Consider the following 7,155-nt stretch of genomic DNA (forward strand, 5'->3'; position numbering starts at 1 on the left):
GTCACTTAAAAAAGTGCAAAAAAGTCCTTGAAGTAAAATGATTTCAGTTGTTTTTTGAAAATTTCAACATATTCACATTTTCTCATATTAATAGGTAGTTCATTCCACAATTTTGGTCCTATCGTGCTAAAAGCTCTGTCAGAAAAAGTCCTCTTCTTATTAAAAGGAACAACATAACAACCAACAGAGGATTCAGATGATCTTACGGTTCGTTTTGACACTTGATGAGACAAAAGCTCTATTAAATATGATGGTGCGTTTCCTACCGAACAGTTATACATGTATGTCAGTATCTTGAAACTGATTCGTGCTTTAATCGGAAGCCAGTGCAGATCTAGCCTGTTTATGGAAGGTAATAGTTATTGAAAGCAGCCTTTGAGAAGTTATAATACTATTCATATTGTTTGTTTGTTTGGTTGTACGACACACCGATACAATTAAGATCATCAAGCGTCGAACTTAAGCTAAGCTCGCGAGGGACAAACTTAAAAATAAGTTACACCTGGGGTCAAACCATCACACTTGCTGGAGCTAACTGATATATAAAGTCCAGTTATTCGCACCCATTAAGTCGCCTCTTGCAATCTTGCACGGATAAACGGTGGCTGCATTTATGTTGCCCCTACCCTTAAAGCCAACCCCTCAGCAACAAGATAGGTTTCTTGAAATTTTAGTACATAACAATGTTCTATTGTCATTTTAGATATGAAAAACAAGATCAAAAAGAGTGGCATTAAATGAGCATATTGGAAATAAAACGTTTTGCCCTGAGAACCCTGCTAGTATGATTGGGTTATCAGGGGCTGCGTTCTATGAATTTTAACCTTACCTTCTTGATCTTTGCTCTCATTGATTTTTAATGTAAGAAAACGTTGAAAACTAATTTAATGATGATGTGTATGAGATAGTACAAGTTTGTAAATAAGCTTGGTAGTCTATTATCCTATTTCACTATTCAATATTAATAAATTTCGTGTTTTTTTCATTAAGGGCCCAAGTATTCTTTTTCTTGGGGACCATATGCAGCTTTTCAGGGAATGGCTCTTACATGTCATATTGCAGGCTCCATATTTGTCTGATGAACAAATCTGCGGATGGTTCTATTTTTCACCTGTTACGTGTACAAATGTTGATCGCTGCTTAACCCGGTGCTGGGAGGGGATGAGAGGGCGTGGAAGGTATTAACCACTACTGTCAATGAACTAACTCAATCAGGGCGGACCAGCAGTATTTTAAATTTTGCCAATTTGGAAAGCCTTGATGATCCTGTGATTTCATATTTTGGGCGTTCCATACTGACTCTTGTTTTTCTATTTTGGTAATAATACAAAGTTGATCCAGTTTTCACACTGCGTTTAAGTATAATACAGTCAACCGTAAAATTAAAACAAAATGTTTTCTATTAATAATCTTCATTAGCTCTTTTCATATTGGTATTTTTTGCAGCGTTACAAATGTTTAAAACGATTCACATTGCCATTCCATTGATATTAAACAGTTAATGTCTCTTTTATTACGTTTTGAAATGTGTTTTACAAGTTTATATTAATGTAATTAATAACTGACAAGCACCTGTTACCGGGTCATCGTAACATATGTTGTTTCGTGTACCACAATGCGTGCTGGCACTCCAACATCCGGTAGCGTTCTATTAAACAGGTGACTTTGGAAAAAATCAAGTCTATCCGTCCAAAAAATCATGAACACATGCCATTGCGTTTGTAGGCCATCAGATTTTGCAATTCTTGGCAACAATGTACTACAAAACGCCAGTGTTCAAAATCTTTATGTCTCCCTATTTTTAGCGTAAGTCCGTGCTTTGTCTTGTGCCTTGTTCTGTTTTGGTTAAATGTCCTGCTAGGCTCCTTTCCGATGGTCCTGTGTTGCTGTATCGTGTAGGGGTTGCATTTCTTGTACGCCGACGTTTCTCTTGATGATCTTGTGTTTTCATATTTTTGCCGTGTGAGGCCCACACCCCATTGGCGGTTTTCGGCTGTTGTTACTTTCGGATACGCTCCCTTCGCAATCACTTAATACACTCACGTTACTTCAGTAAAAAAGTGAGCGATAGTGGAACATTCGACCGATGCGCAGGAGAGTAACTTTCGGATAACCAACCCCGTCATGTTTGTCTTTTCATATATATTTCAAGAATGTTGAGTTCGAATCAGACTAAAGGTTACTATTGCTCAATAAGTATTTTATAGGATCTTGAAATATGATTGAAATATGAGTACAAAAAAGGACAATGGGTTGAACGTTCATAAAAGGACGTTCATAACAAAGCAGTCCTTGACTCTATTTGGCAAACAGAACTGCCAGTTAGGGTCCCAGTGGAGCACCGACTCAAACAAATTATATTAAATATTTGTTAACCCTGGTCTTATGTACTCACAGTAATCAACAAACAAGATCCAGCAAATAAGAGGAAACCAAAATGTTCCTAGTGCATGCACCTCATTGAACTGCACACTTCAAATATGTGAATTAACAGACGAGGAAAAAAAACACAACGGTTTGGTGCAATACAATTTGTTTGCTTTTACAATCGTTATGCAATCAGTTTTGTAATTACGTTTTTAAATTACTATTTTAGATTCTATTTCAAGGAGATAGATTACCGCGTAGTAAATGTTCGGTTATGTCAGTTAATAGTATGACAAACTTCTTAAAGGCACATAATGCCTCAGAAAAAAATATTTTTTTACTCCTTTAGAAAGGGCAAACATGTATTTTGTAATGTTTAAAAAATGGTTTCAGGGAATGTTAGATACTTATTACCATACAATAATAGCATGTGAAATAAATTGTCATAAAAGTAGCAAAATATAAACGAAATGGTATTTTGACGTCCATATAATAACCTAATTCACTATTACTGAACTTACCGCCAAAAGGCGACAGATGAAAAAGGTTGTTCTGCCAATGAGTAACTGTTTTGATACTTTAAAAGTGCACCAACATTACAAGGCTTAATTTGTGAAATAAAAATAAAAGCATTTCTGAAGCATGAAGGGCCTTTATCGAGTAAGAACTTAAATCCAAAGCATTTTAACAAAATATTTGATTGGCCTTAAAATGCAGGGTTTACTGTAGATTCAAACTGAAAAAGATTTTAGAACCTTTCATTGCACCATCCTGCTGCAAATGAAACTGAGTGCTCAATGCCGCCATGTTTTCTACGGTATGTTAAAAATGCTGACAAGTGAGAAAGGCGGCACGTTTAACCTTCATGGAACATGCATTGCGTGTAATGATAACCGTTTACAAAGGTGAAAAGAAATCTAACATTGCCGGATCCGCGACGTAGACTTTTTCATTTTAAACAAGCTATAAACCTAAGAACCCTGTGTCTTGTTTAGTACCAATTTGTAAGAATTTATGTTTGCCAAGCCGCCTGGAAAGTCATTAAATGAGACATACACAAAAGGACCTTTTGTAAATACACTCGGATCAAACGAGACAAACAGATGATAACAACTTTAACGCTATTAATCTCGTAGGCGACGAGGAAGACTAGAGGTAAAACTGGCTTTTCCTTATCGTGTATCTACACAGATTTGCTAAACAGGCACAAAAAACGCACCAAAAAAAGCGGTCCAGTCGTCAGTACAAATGTTAGCAGTTGCCTTATGATGGCGATGTTCAAAATATGATAAACAAGATCAACAAGGAAAGGCGGCGTTCAATGAACGCAATGTGTACTTTCAAAGCCATGTGTACTTTAAAACTGTTTTTCCTTCACTGTAAAACATAAAGTATTTAAGTACGCCTATTAAAAAATGACAGGGTTAAACTACTGAAGTGCAAAGTAACAACGATAGTGCATGCACGTACAAACTATGTAATGAGTGTTGATTGCGATTTATGAATTTCGGAGGCGGTGTGGGAGGGGGTGTCTCTTGTAATCTGTATTGATGTGATTTAAACTTAATTGACCACTTAGATGTATACATGCATGATACATCCATTGAATTGATAAATTCTGTAAATTAAACAAGGAATAACAATATATTCAAAAACTACCCAGCAACACAGAAACATTGATCAAGCACCCTGCAGGTCAAATGAACTAAAATATGGAGATCAAAAAGGACGGGCGGCATTCCGTGAACCCATTCTCCAACACAGGACCACCGGAAAGGAACCCAGCAGTACACCAAACAGGAAATGGCTAATGGGCAGAAGGGGCGGGCAGTGGGAGGACGTACCAAATACTACTGATGAAATGTTATATAAAAGGTTTCTGTACCAGTCAATGGAAGCCTTCTTCTCACTTCCCCTCGGAGCGTGCACGTCGCTGAGAAGGCACAGGGCATCGGCAGAAGATTTACAGCTTGGCTGGTAGCAAACACAACTCAACTAAATAGAAGCCCCCCGTAGGCTGTAACAACGGGATCGCTACTTCGTCAACAACTGCGGACCAGCTGCCGGTGTCCTGACTAATGCCGAGGGGAGTGGCCCTACAAAGTAGGCTGAGACGACGAGGATGGTGTGCTAGGGTGCGTGAGCCCCTAGTACAGATAGACGGCTTGTAAGGCAGGCCTTTTGCTGGCACCAACAGCCCTTTTAAGGGCTAACCTTTCATATTGTCACAGGTTACTGTACATTTAGGTTCTCATTGACCGCCGTACAGTGACCTACTTTTGGCTCAAAATTCATATCTTTGGCTAATACTCCGTGGAAATTGCATGGAGGTAAATTATCACCACTTTGTGCTTCAAAATTAACTCTTTAAGGGCATGTCTTGTGACATGTCCGGGGTCCGTAATCGACAGCGAAAGCTGCATTTTGTGCCCGAAAGGGCGGATGGACCCTCATTAAGCATTAACTACATACATACAATGGAAGCCTTGTCGCCTAACGATCCATTCCTAGGGAAGTTCAGGGACAATTAATTAGCAGTGGTTTAATTTTCCGTCTTTTACCGCACTTCTTAGGAGGCGTGGACGGTAGCTTGCAATAACCAACCCCTATTTCCTACAATTTTCTCACCTTGCCGTTTAGGTGTTTTCTAGGGAAAATAACATAAAAATAATATAAATAAAAAATAAAACTTTGATTGGCACAATGCCAGCTTTTCTATGTTTTAGCAACTGTAAAAGACATCCATATTTTTATATGTATACTTAGCTCGAAAATTTTGTAAAACCGAAACCGGTAGATAATTAAATGACTCAACCTGCACTGCTGTTGACGTGTTGTATTTCTTCATTTCTTAATTATTTTGATATATTATTCATTATTTAGCGTTAATATCATTTTATTTCACTCGTACAATAAATTCATGAAACTGTAATGCTTTCCCGCCAAAAAAGTCTAACATTGTCCAATATCGTGGCAAATCGGTTATTTCCGGAACGTTATTATTTTTATCGAAAAATAGGGCATTGAATTATTTACAATCACTCATCCTTTATCGCTATGTATTAGATTCTGGTAATAAACGGTTAAAAATTATTGAATACCGAAGCTTGTGAAAAATACCGTTCCGGAAATGGCCGATTTATAACGATATAGGCCGATGTCAGAAACTTTTTGGCGGGAAAGAATAACAGTAATACTACCTTAAGAATCATACAACCATTTGTCATCTTTTATGTATAACTTGCAAACAAAATATGAGCCGCGCCATGACAAAACCAACATAATGGATTTGCGACCAGCATGGATCCAGACTAGCCTCAGCATCCGCGCAGTCTGATCAGGATCCATGCTGTTCGCTTACAAACCCTATTACAAGTAGAGAATCTGATAGCGAACAGCGTGGATCCTGATCAGATTACGCAAATGCGCAGGCTGGTCTGGATCCATGCTGGTCGCAAACCCACTATGTTGGTTTTGTCATGACACGGCTCATTTTATAATCGTGTTAAAATCATATTTAAGTCAAATAAAGTTTGTGATCCAAAATATTTCATTCAAATAGAGTACGCAATTGGAAACGTTTAAAGTGACATTATGCTCATATTTTCATAGTCAAGTTGAGCTGAATTAACATTATATTTCAAAAGATTGACTGTCAAAATGGTTGATATTCGAAAATGCTTAGGATAAAATTATATATTTGCCTAAAATTTAAAAAGACTGCCTCACCACTATTTTTATAAGGTAAATTTTTATGGATATTTATAGAAATTTCGTTTGGATCTTTGCGTTATTCATTGTTTATGCGAACTTAATTATTAAATTAAATGGAATTATGGCAAAATGAAAACTTATTTTGATCTTCACCCGTTCACTCACTATATACCCTTGGATGGGCATAATGTCACTTTAAGCTTGCGATTTAAAGAGAGACAAAGGCAAACCTTTTTATTTTTTGTTTTGAATTTTTCATTCATTATGGACCTTTATGGTGTTTTATTTTAACAAAAGTTAACCTTTTATTGTTTTTGAATTAATGGACCTTTCACAGGAGAGCAAAACTTTTCTTCAGATAAAGAATAATATGGTGGTTTCCTAACTTGACCCACATGGGCCAGGTTAGAGCGTTTCACAATAGTTGTCACAATGAACTCTTGAAACGTTAAAGAACATGTCAAACGAATGGCTTAGACTTACTTCAATCGTATTATACTTTTCATTCCAATGGTTTGTTAAGTCACATGACTTGTTTAAAAACTACTCGGTGATTCTGTCGTTCAACTTATATAGATATATTTACGCTTCAAACGAAAAATGTATAGAGTTTTTACAGAAATGCATGCATGTTGCATGGGCCTTTAAAACATGTCATTTTAGCGTGATTTGAGTATATAAGATCATTTTAAAGCTACATGCCTCAAGATGATTTAAATTTTTTCAATAAAATCAAACTTGAGAAAAATGTACTCAGATGTAAGGAAAAGTAAAATTCAAAATTCAGGTATTAATTTACATGTTATATGCGATTAAGGACTGATTTTTCAGTATTTACAACTATATTTCTACTGCGTTACTAACGCAGTAAAGGCTATGTATACATTACAAGGTTTGTACAGTGTCTATTTTAGGATTCGAAAAACGGGGGATTTTTTTTTATCGAAAAGCGAGAGTTTATTACATTAGTTGATCTTTTTCCTTCTTCCTCTATGTAAAATCCCCCCCTGCCTCTGAAAAAGGGGGGGGGATTCTTAAAAAAATGAATGAATCCCCTCATCACCCCCCCCCCCC

This window comes from Ruditapes philippinarum, unplaced genomic scaffold (assembly GCF_026571515.1).
Source record: "Ruditapes philippinarum isolate M1 unplaced genomic scaffold, ASM2657151v2 ctg2014_1_1_1_1, whole genome shotgun sequence".
In the NCBI taxonomy this organism is placed as follows: domain Eukaryota; kingdom Metazoa; phylum Mollusca; class Bivalvia; order Venerida; family Veneridae; genus Ruditapes; species Ruditapes philippinarum.